We start from the raw sequence: 22,341 nt of genomic DNA, 5'->3' as shown, positions 1-22,341 counted from the left end.
GATCAGAGACAAGTTACAGGCACCAAATGGCTAAAGCAAGAAAATGCCAACTTTCTAAAAATGGCATTTTCAGAATTGCAATTTAGAATCCTACTTCACGATAAGTTTGGATTTTAAATTGTGATTCGAGAGACACCAAACTTGAATAAGCTATATCTTCCCATTTGGAAATTACACTTAAAAAATGTCATAAGGTAATCCCAAAGTTATCCATGGGAGCCATAAGCATTGCAGTAGTGAAAAATGAATTTCATGGTTTTTTACCTCAAGGACATGTAAAACCTAAAAGTACATATCCTGCCTAATAAATACATTGCACATTGCCATCCTGGTTGTCCATGGCTTACCGTAGGGGTGCCTTATATGTAGAAAATGGGAAGGTGTGGGCCTGGCCAAAGGATCTTTTGGCCAGGTCGACATGGCAGAGTAAACTGTACACACAGGCTCTGCAATGGCAGGCCTGAGGCATGGTAAAAAGGGCTACTTAAGTGGACAGCACAATCAGTGCTGCAGGCCTACTAGTACCATTTAATTTTCAGGCCCCAGGTACATGTAGTGAACTTACTAGGGATGTATAAGTAAATTAAATAAGCCAATTGGGAGGAAGGCAATTTTATCATGTTTGGTGGAGAGAGTACATGCACGTTAGCACTGGTTAGTGGTGGTAAAGTGCCCATATTCTTAAGGCCAACAAAAATGAATTAAGCAAAAAGTAAGAGGAGGTGACCCTGCAAAAAGGGCCAGTATCTACACTGTGCTTATCAGCATTCACCCAATCCAACACTAAACAAATGAGGAGGGTGTTCTAGCCAGTGTTGGCAAACAAACACCTTTGTAGTGCCCAATTGTATTTGTAGGAGAATATGTATTTTGGTTGATAATTTTTACCCAAATGTACAAACATTATATGAAGTTTGAGTTCTGTACCCACCAGCAAATGCACCAGCTGGGAAATGCTGGTATATCACAAAGTGTAAGTGCCCCTGTTGAGTAAGTCTGGTATTGTGTGGGCCTGGAAGTGTAGCAGAGGGACCAGGGCTGCGACATTCATCTCTGCAACCATGCATGTCCGTAACATTCCTGGTTTGGGGTTTAATGCTCTACCATGCAAACCTAGCAGGTTACAGGTCTGGATGTAAAACAAAGACGTTCCCTCTAAAAATAATTCTCTTTCAGCCCCATGGTGAAAGAGGGAGTGTGGATAAACACTCTGCCCCTTATTTTGGTGGTCTGTACTTGTGTTAACAGAGAGTTTCAAAGACACACAATCAGATCTGTGCTCTCTCCTCTCCAATCCTGCTCCTAGTCCCTTCCTCTCAGCTCCTTGATGGGCAGGGTCCTCACGCTATATTGTGTCCCTTCTGGTGTCTCTCTTTCCAAACTACTCTCTCGAATCTCCTCATTCATCTCCTAAGAAACCAGCAGTACACTATTTGTGGTCTCAAGTATGGACTGCACATATACTGCTTGGACTCCAGAATTTGTGTAAGTGCAGCAAAAACGTTCTTTCTTGGTTCCCACCTAAAACCACGTTTTCCCATCCAATTATATTTTACCAGTTCTTACCTGTAGAAACAGAAACCTTAAATTCTATTCAAGGGTTGGCCTGTTCTTGTTATCCACACACGCTCATCAGCTGGTGGTGACCCTTTTTACTCAATGGTTGGTTTTGACCATACTTATTCTCATTACACATTCATCAGCTAACAGTGAAAACTGACTACATTCTAGCTCTGGGAAAAATAATAAGGAAAGTACCAGTTTGTCACGGACTACTGGAAAATTTAAAATAACAGAATATCAGTGAGAACATGTTTTCTACAGCTAAAAATGTAAATTCCTTCATAACAATAATTTTGATGCCTCTGCTATTAGTCTGGCTAACCCCCACACAGAGAAGGCAGTAGTCAGTCTTATGATAAAGTCACTTTATTTCAAGTGAATTTTATTGAGAACAAAAAGAAAGTTTTTATATACAAAGGTACAGTATACAGTCGCCTGAGAGGAAGAAAAAAAAACTTGATAACAGTGTATGCCGGTTTGGTTACATACGGCCTTTTTTAAGGGCATGTGTGCGGCATTCGTATGCTCGGTGTGTGGCTTCGTGGCAGCTTGTGTATGTACCCCCAGGTGACGAGGAAAGGAAAGTGAGAAAAGAGAAAGTGAGAAGGCGGGAGGAAACGCATTGTTCGAGTGCCGATTGGGTCGGCCATGCTTTTGCTCCTACGATGTGTGTGGGGGTGCTGTACCCCTTGGATGGCAGCCTAGGGGGGCTTGAATGAGGACAGGTAGTTGTCTAGTGAGAGCCACATTTCGCCCTTTGTGTAGGTTTTTGGTGTTTGGTTTGAGGTTATGGTGTCCGCCCCCCGTAGGAAGGTGATCCAGTTGAACCAACTCCTGAAGGATGCTTTCCCTGTGTCCTTCCAGTTGTTTAGGACCGTCTTAATCGCTGCTGTGAGTAGGAGGTCAATCAGATCCCTATCCTCTTTGGATTGGATTGACGGTGCCATGAAGGCCGTGGCCAAACCGTGGAAATCTAGTTGTATTGAGAGACCTAGAGCGTTGTTTATAAAGTCACTGATTCTGTTCCAGAATAGTTTGACTTTAGGGCAGTGAAAGATTAGGTGAGCTAGGTCTCCTTTTTGTTTGTTACAGTTCCAACACACGTCGCTGTCTCGTAGCCCTATTGTCGCTAGGCGGGAAGGGGTCCAGTATGTTTTGTGTAGTAGCCAGTATTTGGTTTGTGCTAGGGTGGTGGTGACCCTGTTGCGTGTTGCTGACGTCCAGAGGTTGGACTTTTCTCTCTCAGTGAGGCGCCTCTGGAGGAGTGACTCCCAGTATTCTAGAGTTTTGTTGTTGAGTTTGGATGTTTCTGGGCTTAGGAGCCTTTATATGTGAGACGTCTGGTGTCTGACCTTATTTAGGTTTGCTGCGTATTGTAGGATGGGTGGTCTCTTTTCTTAGTTCTGCTCTTGTCACTTTAGGGGGGCTTCTCGACCTCACAGCCTAACACAGTATTACCTACCATCAGAATGATCTCTGAGCTCATGGGGTGGGGGTGAGAGGGGATCAGCTGGAAAACGACACAGGACAGGGCAGCTGGTGAGCCAAGCACAAGGCTTTCTATCCAAACAACCTCGGATCCTTTGACATAGCAGCGTCTTGATATCACATCCAGGAAGGTGGTATTCCCAATGCATAATTTGAAAAAAGTGTAGGGGCCCAAGTATTTACAGCCCTCAATGTTCACTTTGGGATTGTTTTCATTTCTTTCTCTCATTCTTTCTTCTTTTTTGGTCTTTCTTTCTCATGCCCAGGATCAAAGTCTGGTGATGAAAAATCCACCTCTGCCCACAACAAAAAAAACGTCTGTGCACACCACCTGCAACCCCCGGCACAAATTAAGCAAACTGAAACCGACGCACAACTAGCTCCTAACCTAGTGGGCCACCACGTGTAGGTTCTGGAAGAGATGGAGAGTAAAAGTCTTACATTTCAGATTCTTCTGAGACACAGCATATACAAAACCAGTCCTTGTTTTCCTTCTGTATTGTCCACAAACTCATGTAACTAACAGCTTTTATAGCAGGTTGTTATCAGCGTTCATTTATTATGCACTAATCTCGGAATATGAAATAGCGGCTGTGTACGAGCGAATCAGAAAAGCTTGCTTCTCCATGTGCAAATAGGCTGCTGGGAAGGGGGTTGAATGGGAGGGGCGTTGAGGATTAAGTAGTTCCGCTATGATGTGCTGCTTCCTTGACCTTGAGGGGAAGCACTCGGGGGTCATTCCCATTAAGTCAGTAAAAGCTGCTGTCCGGGATGGCAGCGGAGCTGTAGGCGAGACAAAATGTCTCCAGCTGGAACTTCGGCCACCGCTCTTGTGTTGCTGCGCACTCCCACCTTCCATGACCAGGCGGAGGGAGACGCCGAAAAGGTCGAATCCGGGACTGTGGTAAATGTTCTAGAACATTAGCCCAGGAGGAGAGTCGTGAAAGATTCTGCAGCTTTAAACAGCCCAGATGGAGCATTGCTGTTTTTGTAGGGCCTAGAAAGGACGCCGTGGAGCCAGGGAGAGCCGAGACTCATTCGTCAGACTGCACAACAAGCGCCGCCATCACTTAAGTGGATATCCATCAGAGCTAACATAACAAAAGTTAAAAATAAGTCTACGCTGGCATGTTATTCTTAAACATACTTCAAAGGCAGCGAAAGGCACAAAACACCCATGAAAGTCATCGTTAAATTTGCTTCAATTTGAGGTTTGACGGGATAACTGCTCGGCCCTGTGTGGAGAGGGGTGTGTTGTTTTCTGGAAGGGATGACTTGCTGTATCTTGCTCTTAGGAGCGTGCAGAAGGCATGGTTGAAAGTTTAGTCTCGGTATCTTCAGTAATGAGCTTTTTGTTTATCTTCTGCCCTTTACCGTTTCTTTGGTCTGCTGACTTTTCCGGCGTGTTCTCCTTTCCAGTCACAATCAGCAGAGGTTCGGGGGCGGTGAGCGAAGACGAAAGTTAACAAGCATTGGCCAAGCCAATAGGCCTGGCAGTGGCTGTAAGCCTTTTGGCAATTCTTGTTTTATTTTGGTTTCTGCAAAACTTGTTTGTTCGTGATACTGCTGGGCCATCTTTCAGCTAAACAAAATATCGGCTACATACAAAAATAAATATTGATTTGGTCTAAAAAAGGCCCACTGTGCAATAGTACTCTCTGGCACTGAAGGCAACTACTTTGTGTGTTGATGTGCTTGTGCACTGTAAAGGACCGAAAGCTGTAACTCACAGTGAAGCCGGCCAATTGCTGAAGTGTGTGCCACTTTGACCCTTAATACATGCTGGAGTGAATGGAATAAAAATGCGAATGACAGAGCCACAGACTAATTGGTGAAGTCTGGCTGAAACCCCTACATGTAACTAAGCTATACACACAATTTGAGTAAAATCAAAATAACTTTGCTAACACAGGATTAAAAAATCCGATCGGTCTGGCATTGGCTGCAAGCCTTGTGCCTTTGGGAAAGAATGTGATAAAGGAATAATGAAATACAAAGAAAGGAAGCTAAAAAAAAGAGGAAATAAGGAAGAAGGCAACACAGACTGAAAGACACAGTTAAGGTTGCAAAGATAAAACACCCTCGTGAGCTTATATTCAGAGATCATGTGAGCTGCCGGTTTGTTGTGAGCAGGCAGAAGGCAGATAAATAAAGATCACGTCCAAAGGAATTTACAACAGCATTAGCAGGAGATAGGAATTGATCACACCAGGCACTACAAACAAAGTCTACACTAAATTTATAATAAATAGTTGTAATAATAAAGTAAAAACAAAAACACTGGCACTGAAGGGAACTCCCTTGTGTGTGGGAGTGCTCCTTATGAAAGGGCTAGAAGTTAGCCAGTGGCTGAAGCAGGTTGGCCCACTGCCCCATGCTGTGTGCAGTACTGGGTCGGAGCAAAATCTGAATGACACAAAAGTTGACCAACTGATGGAGAGTGCTGGCTGAAAGCCCATTTATGGAAGTACATTACATATATATTTTTTGTAAAATAAAAAGGTATTGGCTAACACCAGACCTGATAATGACTTAGACAATAGACTGGCATGTGCCTCTACCTGGTCCATATCCGCTGCATTTTTGGAGACTGTTCAACCAAGCTATACCTAACTGATGGTTCCTAACCAGGGTGAAATGGGTCTTGGGTTGCTTGTGTTCCGGTTCAGGGAGAACCTGGCCTGGCAGTTTGGGTTGGACGGTTCCCATTGGAGAAGAGTCAAGGCTGATTCGCATATGATTGAGTTCAAACTGAGGTGGCATTTTGTAAAAAATAACCATGGACTGGGATGCCGCCTGAGTAAATATCAGCGGGTGAGTTTAATTCAAGCATTCTATCCATAACTTTTATGTACACTCCTGCTACGCTTTTGTTACAGGGGGCCGATATGGCAGCAGTGCTGCAAAAACCGTCCACCAGTAACAAAAACGTCCACCACCGGTCCAAAACACCTGGTGCCCGATGTGGCCAGTCTGGCCCTACTTCTCATTCCCCACCACCTACATCTCTTCCCTGCTCACCTCCTAACTTCTTGCCCCTCATTACATCAAACCAACACTTCTCTCCACCTGCCAACATTTTAATACTACAACTTCTCCTGTATTGCCACCCAACCCTGCACTATCTCTGTGACATGCCCATCTCTACCTCTTCTCCACCTGCCTTACCTTTTTCAGTGACCAATTTACCAGCACCCATATATATTATATTGAAACACTTTTGTGTAAAACCGCACCCTCTACTGTATGCTACTGTATTGTACAACTATCCACCACTTTCTAAGTACATGTTCAGGGCTACGTATCTGGACTTCCACAATAAAGCTAAAATCGTTGTCAAATGTAATGGTTGTACAGGCTGTCAGATCCTACGCTAACTTACAGCCTGATTGGGCATAGAAGTGCACACAGAGCTGATAGCTATCATATCCTGCAGGGATCCAGCATCAAAGTCTCAAGTCCCCTCACCTCTCGTCCCCCACTGCCAAAAATTAGGAAAAAGAGCAAAGGTCCAACGTTGTTCCTAGGAGCATACCATCAGTACTGTCGATAGCCATGGTGAGGCATATCAATTCTGCCTAGTTTCCATTCTACCTTAAGCTTCTTTCTTCCACTACCCTACACTTCCTATCTCTCTATCCTGCTCTTGCCGGTTCTTTCATCCTTCTTTTCTTCCTTTTCCACTGTTGTCCGATCTTCTGCCTTTATCGCTCTCGCTCAAAACCTGATGATGTCAGTTAAGTCCTGGTCCCCAAAAATGAGTGCTGGCACTTGCCACATGCAAACACCTGCCCACATTACGCATTGCCTATTCTACCGGAAATCATTGATAGGTACAGAAGACAACCACCCAAAGGGCCCGTTTGGTTGAAGTCTTCTTGGGTACTGACTACTGCTGCTGTGCAGGGCAGCATCTGCAGTTGGCGCATGCCTGAAATCACCTGGCTAGGAGGGTAAGAGGAATGGGATGCTCAGCAGCACAAAATTAAGAGCAATCATTTTCCAAAGCTTGTTGAAAGCTGTGCTCTGAGTTTGAACCAATGCATCGCTTTTAGCAGGACAAGGCCCAGGTGTTTTTTCACCCGCATGCACCATTTTTGACAACTGCACGTGACTCATCTGTTTGTGGTGGCTCAGTGGCGTAACACAAAATGATGGGGCCCATCCTGCAAAATGTGATAAGCAGCCCAATCATCTCCCAGATCGCACAGATATTTATTGGTTTTTGGGTTCAATGGAGCCCCCCTGAAGGGTCATGTCCCCCCTATGCTGCCAGTGGCCAACTCGGGAAAGCAGAGTGGCTTTCCCAAGTGTTTACCTATTTTTTAGCGTCAAGAGTAGAAACGTCCCAATTGAGAAATGGATATCAGAAAGTATATCCAAGTTAAGTATTGCTAATGAAGGTATCCAACTATAGACAGCATGCCCATAAGAATAGGCGGGAAAGGCAAAGATATCACAGGACACGGGGGACAAAAATTCGTGGTATATATCAGGCTAAACACAATATCTGGGGCATGTTTCAACACAGCATATTTCAGGCTATAAGCATGTTTAGGGCATATAGTAACATATGTCTGGTAAAATTCTTGTTTCAAAGAAATTTTTATTATCAAAAAATAATTCGCACAAACAATTATAATTCATGTACACACTTTAAAAAACAAATTAAAAAAACATGTTCAATTTGGACAATTATTATTCATGTTTAAAAAATGTTTGACTTTTATACAACATCATTAAAAAACGAAAAGAATCACAAGGTCGACGCGGCGTTTCGGTTTTTTTCTTTGAACACCTTCTTCAGGACTGATTCTAGACAGTTAAGAAACACAGAATTACCATCCATTGTCACATTACTGCATCATAGTACAACACTATCCCAATTTGCAATATACATATAGTCATAGTTGCTTCTGCTTTTTATTTTCTTTACATCTTGCCCAGACATGTTGGCCCATCATTTTTTACATTCACAGAATGTTATTTAAATGGTATCCTATCCACATTCCCATTTGGGTAATTGCCATCAACTCCCTTCTCTTACATTACGACCCCCTTCAACTTTGTTTGCCTTTCCCTTGGAATGTAATATTCCACTGCTGTTCATTTACTTCTAAAAAAATCTTTTTTACACAAAGTCAGCCTACCTTGTTCCAGAAGAGTAAAAATGGCTCTGCTGGGGGGTACTGACTATCCAAGAAAGAAAGAGTCACCATCTGCCGTAATCAATTAACAGGTGTGATACATCTAGATAAAAGATATTTATTTTTAATTTTATTTTTGCTGTAGTTATACCTGGTTATTCATGATTCCCAGATAGGTTATGTTATCGTTCCCTACCTCTTTCAGTTGGATATTGGACCAATGTTCATAAAAAAGCCATCTCTATTGATAGGCGGGCTTCAGGCCGTGTGTCTGGACCTAGGAACAATAAATTTTCCCTCAGTATTTGTAATTACATAGATTATTCTCCATCTGTTATTCAAGATGTTAGTGCAATTGGCCATATACCTGTTGGTCTGTTATACTCTTGTTGGATTTTGCTGCCAGGAGGAGCCACCGTAATGATTATCAATGGGGCGGTTCTTTACCTACAAGATTAAATTAGTCACTCACTTGTTCAGTGTTTGATGTGCACTACAATCAATTTTACTTTTATCACATCCCTTACCAGATAAGTAGGGATTCGAACACCGCTGTTATCTTGATCCTCTTCAATCTGACCGAAGACCAACTTTCAACTTATCACTTGATTTGAGAATGGTCACGTGACTGTATAGTTCTCTGTGAATATATAGTTCAAATGTTAGTGCTAAGGTCTTTTTATTATATCCCATTTATTGATCTAAGCTGTTGTGATTTTACCTTTGCGTTAATGACTTTGTATATCTCTGGGATGGTCTATTTATCTTACTCAGCCACCCTTAAGGACTTAGTGTATTGTCTATTTAATCACTGTTCTAGCCCCGTATAAATCCATCCTTTTGGTGAAGAGCCTCTTAAGGACATATCCCTGAACTAGGTTAATTTTGTTGCTCTCCTTCTTACCTTTTAAGTTTCAGTCGGCCTCCCTGCTCCCTTCACCTGGCAGCCCGTCACTTCCGTCACTTGCGGTCGAATTACCGAAAAACAAAATGAATGATTGCCGCCTACTTGCCTGGCTTAAATATCTGCCGAGTTCTAATTGGGCGCGCTTTTCGCTGTCCCCGATTGGCGGAATATTCAATTATACTAGATACTGTTGCCGGGAGTACCACGTCACTTTTCTTTATGCATTCCTTACCACCCATTGGTTAGAGTCGTTATATTTTATGAGTTCCATTGGTTAAAACGCTAGATGCGTTTCTATGGAGTTTTAAAATCCTCCGTGTGCCTGCGTATTACCTGTCTGCCGAGTACTAATAGGGCGCGCCTATCGCTGTCCCTGATTGGCGGAATGGTTCGTTGTACTAGATACTGTTGCCGGGGATGCCGCGTCACTCTTATTTATACATTCTTCGCCCCCCATTGGTTAAAGTCGTTTACTTTGTGAATTACCATTGGTTAAAGTGCTGGATGCATTTCTATGGAGTTTTAACCTATTGCGTGTGCCTGCGTACTGATAATGGGCGGTATCCGTACTGTGAGCCCATTGGTTAAGGGGCTCCGTATGTTTCTGTGGAGATGTTTATATTTTATTTACTCTATGCGCCCGCAACAAGTTCAGGACCTTAGGGTTATCGCTTGTGAGAGTGAGAGCCCACGGGTTAAAAAGCTCCGCACATTTCTTTTGGGATGTTTGTATTTTATTTACTTTAGTGTGCCCGCCAAAATTTCAGGACCTTATCATTGGTTGACACTATTGCCGTTCTCGATGTGTTCATAGCACGAAGCTTCCTCATATTTTTTACATTCCGCGCAAGTAGTTCAGATTATACTGGAAACGGGATACTACCACATCGAATTCACGAGTTGGTACATATGTCCTTCTCCTCTATCATGGCATAATGCTCACCAGGGTATAATCGATATGATGTATGTTCACGAGGCTATCTTATTTTAGTTTGATCGCCCTCATTGCATAAAGTATGGTGATCTCTTTATTCACGTGTATTTAGGCCATGCTGAATTTGATACATAGGGGATGTTCAATTATCCATCCATACTGGTATTATTTAGTCTGATTATACACACAATATATGTAGTTAAGTACCATGAGGTATCAGCGTGACATCGTTAAATAAAACAAACTACGATCCTCTCAGTCGGGGAATTCGTATTCCTCGCCTTCTGCTTTACCGCGTCATGTGTTATTCGGAATTTATCATTATAACACAGTGGTAGTCTATCAACACTCTCTATTTGTGTATTTTCTCTATCTCTTCATCTCCTGAATTTAACCTATTTATTTTAATATCATTTTAGAGATTGGGCGCTGTACTTTCACAGAATCCCAAATACAGAGGTCTATGACAGAGCTTACCTCACAGTTTTACCTGATAATTTTTTCCCAATCTTCTCTTAAGTTGAGCCCACTTCTCACACTGTTAAGGGTAGACATGTAAAATTGTTCCCTTTTCTTCCTCTTGTCATTGCTGTTGCCTCCTCTTTTGCTCATAGTTACCCTCTCTAATCCACACCATTTCAGATCATCGACCCCATGGCCAGCTATCCTCCAATGCTCAGTGAGGGGCGCTCCAGGTTTCTTAGTTCTAAGGGCAGAACGATGTTCATTAAGGCGAAGCCTGATTTCCCTGGATGTCTCTCCCACATAGGATTTCTGGCAGGGGCATTGGATTAAGTAAATGACATTTTTGGTCCTGCAGTTAATGAAACTTTTTATATTTACAGATCTGTCATTTACTACGATTTTGCTGCCTTTGATGATACTTGCACAGTTTACACAACCACTGCAGGGATGTGTCCCTGTGGGTAAAGGGTTGCCATCAATAGTTGTTTGCAGGGTTTTTGGAATTTCTCTGTACGTGTGGACAAGGGAATTCCGGATGGTTTTGTTCCTCCTAAATGAGAACATAGGTTTAGGAATTGGTGTGACTGTTTTGTCAGCTATCAAGTGCCAATTTCTATTAATAATGTTCTTCACTTGGTGGCTAACTTGGGAGAAATTGGTGACAAACATAATAGGTTGTTGATTTTTTTGGGTGTGATCTTTTGGTTCAAAAAGGTTTTCTCTGTTGAAATATTTTGCCCGTTTATGGGCATGTCGAACCATCCTTTTTGGATAGCCTCTCTCTATAAACTTCTCTTTCAAGAGTGTTGCATGTCTATCATAGTCTGTCATTGAGGTACAATTTCTTCTCAACCGGAGAAATTGTCCAAAGGGGATGTTGTTCTTTTGTGATGCTGGGTGATTGCTGTTAAAATGTAACATACTGTTCCTGTCGGTGGGCTTCGTGTATAATTCCACAGTTAAATAGCCCCCTGTTTCCTTGATTATGATGTCAAGAAATTCCACACAGTTTTTCTCCTCTATCATGGCATAATGCTCACCAGGGTATAATCGATATGATGTATGTTCACGAGGCTATCTTATTTTAGTTTGATCGCCCTCATTGCATAAAGTAAAACTGTGTGGAATTTCTTGACATCATAATCAAGGAAACAGGGGGCTATTTAACTGTGGAATTATACACGAAGCCCACCGACAGGAACAGTATGTTACATTTTAACAGCAATCACCCAGCATCACAAAAGAACAACATCCCCTTTGGACAATTTCTCCGGTTGAGAAGAAATTGTACCTCAATGACAGACTATGATAGACATGCAACACTCTTGAAAGAGAAGTTTATAGAGAGAGGCTATCCAAAAAGGATGGTTCGACATGCCCATAAACGGGCAAAATATTTCAACAGAGAAAACCTTTTTGAACCAAAAGATCACACCCAAAAAAATCAACAACCTATTATGTTTGTCACCAATTTCTCCCAAGTTAGCCACCAAGTGAAGAACATTATTAATAGAAATTGGCACTTGATAGCTGACAAAACAGTCACACCAATTCCTAAACCTATGTTCTCATTTAGGAGGAACAAAACCATCCGGAATTCCCTTGTCCACACGTACAGAGAAATTCCAAAAACCCTGCAAACAACTATTGATGGCAACCCTTTACCCACAGGGACACATCCCTGCAGTGGTTGTGTAAACTGTGCAAGTATCATCAAAGGCAGCAAAATCGTAGTAAATGACAGATCTGTAAATATAAAAAGTTTCATTAACTGCAGGACCAAAAATGTCATTTACTTAATCCAATGCCCCTGCCAGAAATCCTATGTGGGAGAGACATCCAGGGAAATCAGGCTTCGCCTTAATGAACATCGTTCTGCCCTTAGAACTAAGAAACCTGGAGCGCCCCTCACTGAGCATTGGAGGATAGCTGGCCATGGGGTCGATGATCTGAAATGGTGTGGATTAGAGAGGGTAACTATGAGCAAAAGAGGAGGCAACAGCAATGACAAGAGGAAGAAAAGGGAACAATTTTACATGTCTACCCTTAACAGTGTGAGAAGTGGGCTCAACTCAAGAGAAGATTGGGAAAAAATTATCAGGTAAAACTGTGAGGTAAGCTCTGTCATAGACCTCTGTATTTGGGATTCTGTGAAAGTACAGCGCCCAATATCTAAAATGATATTAAAATAAATAGGTTAAATTCAGGAGATGAAGAGATAGAGAAAATACACAAATAGAGAGTGTTGACAGACTACCACTGTGTTATAATGATAAATTCCGAATAACACATGACGCGGTAAAGCAGAAGGCGAGGAATACGAATTCCCCGACTGAGAGGATCGTAGTTTGTTTTATTTAACGATGTCACGCTGATACCTCATGGTACTTAACTACATATATTGTGTGTATAATCAGACTAAATAATACCAGTATGGATGGATAATTGAACATCCCCTATGTATCAAATTCAGCATGGCCTAAATACACGTGAATAAAGAGATCACCATACTTTATGCAATGAGGGCGATCAAACTAAAATAAGATAGCCTCGTGAACATACATCATATCGATTATACCCTGGTGAGCATTATGCCATGATAGAGGAGAAGGACATATGTACCAACTCGTGAATTCGATGTGGTAGTATCCCGTTTCCAGTATAATCTGAACTACTTGCGCGGAATGTAAAAAATATGAGGAAGCTTCGTGCTACGAACACATCGAGAACGGCAATAGTGTCAACCAATGATAAAGTCCTGAAATTTTGGCGGGCACACTAAAGTAAATAAAATACAAACATCCCAAAAGAAATGTGCGGAGCTTTTTAACCCGTGGGCTCTCACTCTCACAAGCGATAACCCTAAGGTCCTGAACTTGTTGCGGGCGCATAGAGTAAATAAAATATAAACATCTCCACAGAAACATACGGAGCCCCTTAACCAATGGGCTCACAGTACGGATACCGCCCATTATCAGTACGCAGGCACACGCAATAGGTTAAAACTCCATAGAAATGCATCCAGCACTTTAACCAATGGTAATTCACAAAGTAAACGACTTTAACCAATGGGGGGCGAAGAATGTATAAATAAGAGTGACGCGGCATCTCCGGCAACAGTATCTAGTACAACGAACCATTCCGCCAATCAGGGACAGCGATAGGCGCGCCCTATTAGTACTCGGCAGACAGGTAATACGCAGGCACGCGGAGGATTTTAAAACTCCATAGAAACGCATCTAGCGTTTTAACCAATGGAACTCATAAAATATAACGACTCTAACCAATGGGTGGTAAGGAATGCATAAAGAAAAGTGATGTGGTACTCCCTGCAACAGTATCTAGTATAATTGAATATTCCGCCAATCGGGGACAGCGAAAAGCGCGCCCAATTAGAACTCGGCAGATATTTAAGCCAGGCAAGTAGGCGGCAATCATTCATTTCGTTTTTCGGTAATTCGACCGCAAGTGACGGAAGTGACGGGCTGCCAGGTGAAGGGAGCAGGGAGGACGACTGAAACTTAAAAGGTAAGAAGGAGAGCAACAAAATTAACCTAGTTCAGGGAATATGTCCTTAAGAGGCTCTTCACCAAAAGGATGGATTTATACGGGGCTAGAACAGTGATTAAATAGACAATACACTAAGTCCTTAAGGGTGGCTGAGTAAGATAAATAGACCATCCCAGAGATATACAAAGTCATTAACGCAAAGGTAAAATCACAACAGCTTAGATCAATAAATGGGATATAATAAAAAGACCTTAGCACTAACATTTGAACTATATATTCACAGAGAACTATACAGTCACGTGACCATTCTCAAATCAAGTGATAAGTTGAAAGCTGGTCTTCGGTCAGATTGAAGAGGATCAAGATAACAGCGGTGTTCGAATCCCTACTTATCTGGTAAGGGATGTGATAAAAGTAAAATTGATTGTAGTGCACATCAAACACTGAACAAGTGAGTGACTAATTTAATCTTGTAGGTAAAGAACCGCCCCATTGATAATCATTACGGTGGCTCCTCCTGGCAGCAAAATCCAACAAGAGTATAACAGACCAACAGGTATATGGCCAATTGCACTAACATCTTGAATAACAGATGGAGAATAATCTATGTAATTACAAATACTGAGGGAAAATTTATTGTTCCTAGGTCCAGACACACGGCCTGAAGCCCGCCTATCAATAGAGATGGCTTTTTTATGAACATTGGTCCAATATCCAACTGAAAGAGGTAGGGAACGATAACATAACCTATCTGGGAATCATGAATAACCAGGTATAACTACAGCAAAAATAAAATTAAAAATAAATATCTTTTATCTAGATGTATCACACCTGTTAATTGATTACGGCAGATGGTGACTCTTTCTTTCTTGGATAGTCAGTACCCCCCAGCAGAGCCATTTTTACTCTTCTGGAACAAGGTAGGCTGACTTTGTGTAAAAAAGATTTTTTTAGAAGTAAATGAACAGCAGTGGAATATTACATTCCAAGGGAAAGGCAAACAAAGTTGAAGGGGGTCGTAATGTAAGAGAAGGGAGTTGATGGCAATTACCCAAATGGGAATGTGGATAGGATACCATTTAAATAACATTCTGTGAATGTAAAAAATGATGGGCCAACATGTCTGGGCAAGATGTAAAGAAAATAAAAAGCAGAAGCAACTATGACTATATGTATATTGCAAATTGGGATAGTGTTGTACTATGATGCAGTAATGTGACAATGGATGGTAATTCTGTGTTTCTTAACTGTCTAGAATCAGTCCTGAAGAAGGTGTTCAAAGAAAAAAACAGAAACGCCGCGTCGACCTTGTGATTCTTTTCGTTTTTTAATGATGTTGTATAAAAGTCAAACATTTTTTAAACATGAATAATAATTGTCCAAATTGAACATGTTTTTTTAATTTGTTTTTTAAAGTGTGTACATGAATTATAATTGTTTGTGCGAATTATTTTTTGATAATAAAAATTTCTTTGAAACAAGAATTTTACCAGACATATGTTACTATATGCCCTAAACATGCTTATAGCCTGAAATATGCTGTGTTGAAACATGCCCCAGATATTGTGTTTAGCCTGATATATACCACGAATTTTTGTCCCCCGTGTCCTGTGATATCTTTGCCTTTCCCGCCTATTCTTATGGGCATGCTGTCTATAGTTGGATACCTTCATTAGCAATACTTAACTTGGATATACTTTCTGATATCCATTTCTCAATTGGGACGTTTCTACTCTTGACGCTATCTCTTCCCCCCAGTCCCTTATAAATCTGTGTGGGGTCCTCCTCTCTTTTTTTATATATTTATACCTATTTTTTAGTCCATGCCATTGCACGCATTCTGCAAGGCATGCAATGGCAAGGCTTTGGGAGGTGAGGGGCCCCCATGCAAAACATGGAGCCCTGCCCCGGCCATTTTGCCTCTGTGGGGGTGGTGTGTCCCTAGCTGTGTATATGTGTGTGTTTCTTGTGAAGTGACTGAAGTCCATTCTCATGCTGCATGTTTAGCCTGCAGGAGCACAAAAGGCACAGTACCCTCGTGACTGCCTGCTCACGTTGGCGCCTAAAGGGCAGTGCCATCTAATGATTTAGGGGGGCCTGGGCTAAACATATTTTGGGGCCCCTAAGGAGCAACTTTGAGTTTATTACCCATTTTTAATAAGTTAAGCTTCCTGAAACAGGGAAATGCAGAACAGCTGCCTAGTGTCTTCCAGCATAACAGCACAAAAAGAAAACTACAACAAGATTTGATAAGCCCATTTCTTGTTACACTTAGTTCTAGTCTTTTTCGTGGGGCTAGCGGACTAGTGCACAGTATTAAAATAAAACCTATGCACACAGAAATTGAAACTGTTGGCCACTAATTAATCCCACTTCACAACTGGCATACTGGCAGCAGAAGTGAAATTCAAACCACAGCTCGAAGGATTTTTAGCATTCCATTAGGTGAAATCTCCAATTCCCATCCTCTGCCTTATCTCCCCTTTTGTCTCTGTCTATACCTCTCTTCTTAGGCAGTGACCTCTGATTCTGCTGAGCAAGATAAAAGGGAGGGGGAGCAGAGAAAGAGCGATACAGAGGGCTACAGAGCAAGTGAGAGGTAAATAAGAGGGAGATGGGAGTTAATGATGTAGTTCAGGTAGAGATAGATGATGTAAGGAGAAAGATATGGTAAAGCGAGAAAGGTGAGGTAGCCAGAAAGAAAGATGGATATGATAACTAAAGAAAGAGACGTAGAAAGTGAGGTACAATAGAAATACATATGAGTTAATTATCGCAGAGGGAGTTAGAGGTACACAAGCAGAGATGAGGTTGTCAGAGAAGTGCAGAGAGATGTAAGGTAGAGAGAGTGGAAAGTTAGAGAGAAAGTAGTGGGGGACAAAATGAGAAGATGTACAGAAAGACAGGTCAGGTAAAGAGAGCAGGGAGACAATGAGAAAGCCTGAGGGAGAGCTGAAGGGTCTAAAGAGAGATGAGGTGAAAGACAGACGTGAACCAGAGAAAGAGAGAATAGGTTGATACAGAGGTGGTGCGATAGCATGGTTTAAAGAAGTTGAGACAAATGTGAGTTAGAGGAATGTTTAAAGAGAGAGAGGTAGATGTGTGAGGTAGAGAGAGTGAGCTGAAATAAAGTGGTGCCAAGATAGAAGATAGTTAGAGAGTAGGTCATGACAGAGAAAAAGAGGCAGATAAAGATAGGTAACAGGAAAGAATTGAGGTAGTGACAATGGTGATGTGGCAGAAACAGGTTAAAATGGGCAGAGATGGAGAGGTGAGGAAAAAAGCTAATTGCAAAGTGAGAGTTTAGGTAGGGAGAGAGAGAGGCATAGAAGCAGACAAAGCAGTGAGATTTGTGAGGTAGAGAGAGAGAGAGAAAAGAGACAGAGGCAATAGTGGAGAGCTAGAGTGAGGCTAAGAGAGAGGTATGGAGAGGTTAGGTATAGAGAGACAAAAATAAGATACAGAAGGGAGTAAGGCTTAGAGAGGTGGTGTTTGAGAGAGGTGATGGGAGGTGAAGAGAGAGATGAGTTTGAGAGAGAGATGAAGTTAATGGAAGAGAGATTCATAGAGGTAGAGATAGGAACAGAGCTGTAAAGTGCAGGGAGTTGTGAGGTAGAGTAAAGTTGAGGTAGGGATGTTCAAGGAGACATAGCGCTGTAGAGGTAGGCACAGAGGGGCTTATTTGCAAGCTCATTGTGCTGCCAGTGCCTACTGAATTGAACGCACCGGCGGTGCAGTGTCCCTGCCCATATTTACAAGGCCACATAGAGCCACCTTGCCTGGCTTTTCATGGCCTTGTAAATATGGTCCCCTTTCACACCTTACTCTGCGTGAAAGGGGCGATCCATGGGTTTGCTGTGGGTGCTCCCACACAACATCCATGGAACCTGACGCATTCTGACATTAACAAGGTTTTGTAAATCTGGGAATGCGTCAGATTTGTATGCCTCTCCAGGGGATGTGAAAGGGAGTTGCAACGAATGAGAAATACCTTTATTTCTCCTTGTTTTTCCATTTTCTATGTGCTGCATTCTACTGTACACATAGAAAGACGAAAATACCTCTCATGATTGTTTTTGTGCTGTAAGGTAAGCCACCCTGCACAAAAACAATCACCTCTATAACGCAGACAACCTTGCACCATGGCGCAGAGGTGCCTGGGTTGGCGCATGGCAGCCCATTGTGCATTAGCATAGGGGAAAAGTACAGGAATGCACTGTATCCTCTCCTCCACCCGCAAACGTCTTCCTTCCGCTTCACTGATTTTTCACGAGCACTTTGAGATCCTTGGGTGAAATGTGCGCTTAATAAAATCCAATTACTTGACTTGACTAGGTACGGCACATTCCTGCCCTTTTCAATTGACACACAGCAGCGAAGCAGGAACGCTTGCTGCACTGTTGAGCATCAACATATTGTAAATGAAGTCCAGAGAGTGTTATAGAGAGAGACAGAGATGCTGAAAGTGGTGTTTTTGGGGAGAGTTGTACTGTGAGAAAAGTGGGGTAGAAAGAGGTCTGGTAGAGAGAGTGGATGTAATGTACTTATCAAGGGTATGTTAAAATGTAGAGATAGGTAGAGAGAAAGAGACAGGTGAGGTGACGGAGAAAAACGTACAACAGAAAGAATATTTTCAATCCAATTGCTTCCTACTGCCTGCAAGCGCGAGGGTTGAAGTTAGAGAGTGCTTGCCCAGCTGTCAGATTTAAAACAACAGCTCTTACGTTTGCCTTGTAATGACTGGTCTGCTGACTATCCCAGTCAGTCTACCCATTGGAACATGGTCAGTGATTGGCTGCCGCCCCCCCTCCCTATGACCACACCAACCCCCGGATACAAGGACAACTGAACATGATTATCTTTGGAAGGCGGGGGGTCGCGGGACCCCCCGGCCGTATTTATTAAGATATAAAACAACAAATTTAAATGTACGAAATGCAGTTTATACGAAAAATCAGCAGGACATTAGATACATGATTGTCAACAAGTGTGAGAGACTATCCTTAACAAAAACTCTAATACAGATTGTTTCCTAACCGAATCTAACATCCACATCTGAAATTTAGTATGCTAACATTTCTGGCCATATGGCAAGGTCGCTAACCGGTGTCAGGTCCTACTAGCTGCGCCTCACCACAAGATGTGCGCATGCGCAGCCGGGCCCGGTAATTACCCGGTCCACGCCGTGAACTCCATTTACCCACTTAAGGAGGGCCCTTACTCATCGCCATCTGTTGACGTCATAAGTATGCGCGCGCGGGGTGGCTACCAGCCTAAGGAAAGCGTCACTCCTCCAACCCGCGCCCCTTTGAAGCACCAGTTACCTTGCCCCTGAAGTTCTAGGAAGGGCCAATGGCCCCTCCCCCTGGGCGGGAACCTCCATAGGATGATGCCCGCCCCCTCAGACCTTAAAATAGCTGCTCACCGGTCATGACCTTACCGCATGCCCCATACCTAATAAATACGACGACCTATGGGAAAAAATTCTAGTGTACAGCTACTCTGTCTAAATAAAATCACGCATAACACCTTCAAGCTACACGGGGAAAAAGGCCTAAATACCAAAGCAAACCATAACATACACAGTACCATTTATCTAACAGGGGAAAAAAGGCCTAAGAGAAAGTATAACAGCAAAATCACAAACCATTATCTAAGCATAGGAAAAATTGGCCTAACAAACATTATATACAAATTATCGACTGAATTTAACTAATAATGCATACAACACCGCAATGTTCCAGGGATGGTGGGTGGGGAAAAACAACAAGCCCCGAGCGCGGGGCACCACCGGTGTGGAGGGGGAGCGTCCAGGAAGCAAGGAGTCCCCTGGGCGCTCCCCAACCCTTTATTGACCCCTCAGCCCGCCCCCCCGACCCGGATGTCGCACAATGACATCCGGGTCGGGGAGGGCGCCGGCCAATCGGTGGCAGGGCGCGCCCCTGAGGACACGCCCCACCACCGAGAGGCTTTGTTGGAGGGGGGGCGGTCGCCGCACCGCCATGCGTGCAGGGGGGCCAATGGCCCCCCCTTTTCACATGGTCAGTGATTGGCTGCCGCCCCCCCTCCCTATGACCACACCAACCCCCAGATACAAGGACAACTGAACATGATTATCTTTGGAAGGCGGGGGGTCTCGGGACCCCCCGGCCGTATTTATTAAGATATAAAACAACAAATTTAAATGTACGAAATGCAGTTTATACGAAAAATCAGCAGGACATTAGATACATGATTGTCAACAAGTGTGAGAGACTATCCTTAACAAAAACTCTAATACAGATTGTTTCCTTACATCCTCATCTGAAATTTAGTATGCTAACATTTCTGGCCATATGGCAAGGTCGCTAACCGGTGTCAGGTCCTACTAGCTGTGCCTCACCACAAGATGTGCGCATGCGCAGCCGGGCCCGGTAATTACCCGGTCCACGCCGTGAACTCCATTTACCCACTTAAGGAGGGCCCTTACTCACCGCCATCTGTTGACGTCATAAGTATGCGCGCGCGGGGTGGCTACCAGCCTAAGGAAAGCGTCACTCCTCCAACCCTCGCCCCTTTGAAGCACCAGTTACCTTGCCCCAGAAGTTCTAGGAAGGGCCAATGGCCCCTCCCCCTGGGCGGGAACCTCCATAGGATGATGCCCGCCCCCTCAGACCTTAAAATAGCTGCTCACCGGTCATGACCTTACCGCCACAGGCCAGCATTGTTGACCGACGATCTGGCCTCCCCCACCCTAGCCCTAAACTTGGACTGACTTATTTAGCAAATCCCTCTAACCACGCCCAAAGATTATTAGACCACAGGACATTCCCTGCCTCAGTCAGGTGGACCCCGTCTCCCAGATAGAACTGCTTGCCCCAGATACACCCGTGTGGAATTGTCTGCAACCGGGGGGCTCGGAATAGTTTGTACAACTGTGTGTTGATCCTCTTTACCGAGTGATTCAACGCCCTGACAGAGTCCCCCCCTCGCCACTGCCATCGGGGGATAAGTTGCGACCATACTACTGTGCAGCCCGGGCACATCTTCGTGACCCGCCCAGCAGTGGAGATAATCTCCTCTATCAAGATGCACCTCCCTAGTCTGGCCAAATCATTCTCCCCCAGGTGAAGTATCACCACTGACGGGGGGCGGGCTGCTGCGCTAAGAGTCCCTGGAAGAAGCCCCTAAACTGGCTGAGGCACAGTCCCCCCCTACCAAAAAAGGAAATATGGAACCCTTTCAGTGCAGCCCTTTTCATACGGTCTCCTGAAAGAAAAACATGTTTAGCACGCCTCACATAAGAGTGGCCCACAATCCAAGTCACCAATTTCGTGTGTCCTTCTTGTTGCTTGTGCTGCAATGGTGTTGATCGTTCACGCACGCCGGCGAGTTCCTCCCCTGCGTCACAGGTTTGAGAAACTGCAAAAAACCAGAAAGATACCAGGCGTGAGCACCGTCCTGTCACAACAAGTCTATTCGCACATATCGTTTGTAACACTCTGATGACCATCTCCCCAGTCTCTTTACACTCTCAACCGGGAGACCCCTCGCTACTGCTTCAGTTGCTGCCCCAATCCTAAATGAGTGAGTGCCAAATTCTCTGGGGTCAAAACCTGCCTGTCTGACTGTCAGCTCCAGGACTCGCCTAAACTGGTACCTGGTCAACGGCGTGCCGTCTGCGTGACACAACAGTGCCCCCCCCCCCCCGTCGTGCCCCCTGGCTGCCTGTGGAAGTACTCCACATGTGAAACCGGGCAGCAAGGGTTGGCCCGTGCCCGGTGGAGCACTATGGTGTGACCCCGGGACTCCTGGTCAGTTTTTGACCTCAGAATTGTCACCCACATAGTATCCTCCCTGATCTTTACACAAGTCCGCTGCAGGCCGCCCATCTTGTCTCCTTTTGACCCTGCGACTAATTCACCAATTCTCAGAGCCCCATAGAAGGCCAGGGAAATCGCAGCTTTAAACAGAAGTACCTCCCACTCGGAGCTACAGACACTGTGGAGTGCACCCAATAAGGCTGTCAGGCGAGCTAGCCCAATGGGCCTTCTTCCATCTGGTGTGTGACCTTGTAGACGGCGCCAACCCTTCAACGCCTTGCGTACCATTAAGGTGTTAGTAGGGTCCCGCATGCCCTTAGCCTGCGCGAAAAAGGAAACCGCCGCCCTATGTCTACTCGCCGCCGCCACTGAGCGCCCTTCCCTGTGCATTGATTCCAAGTAGGCCGCAAAGCTGTCCTCCTTCGCCCACCTAGCCTCCCATTCCAGCCCCAAGAAAGCCCGGTAAGACAAAAAACGCCCCTTCGTAAGCTGTCTTGGTCCTGGAGGCTAGGCTAGCAACCACGA

At 44.0% G+C, this 22,341-nt stretch overlaps 1 long non-coding RNA gene across 3 annotated transcripts in view; it reads left to right on the top strand.

Annotated features, from left to right (window-relative positions):
• The first annotated feature begins 3,775 nt into the window (after nucleotides 1-3,775).
• The window catches only part of LOC144753133 (uncharacterized), a 65,035-nt gene continuing 46,469 nt past the window's right edge, over nucleotides 3,776-22,341 (top strand). For all 3 annotated transcript variants that reach the window (XR_013594216.1, XR_013594217.1, XR_013594215.1), the window contains exon 1: nucleotides 3,776-5,865. This is a non-coding gene — a long non-coding RNA (uncharacterized LOC144753133). The remainder of the gene's footprint in view (nucleotides 5,866-22,341) is intronic.

Source organism: Lissotriton helveticus, chromosome 5_1, assembly GCF_964261635.1.
Source record: "Lissotriton helveticus chromosome 5_1, aLisHel1.1, whole genome shotgun sequence".
Classification (NCBI taxonomy): domain Eukaryota; kingdom Metazoa; phylum Chordata; class Amphibia; order Caudata; family Salamandridae; genus Lissotriton; species Lissotriton helveticus.
Note: the sequence above shows the minus strand (reverse complement) of the source record. Positions and strands in the feature narration are given on the sequence as shown.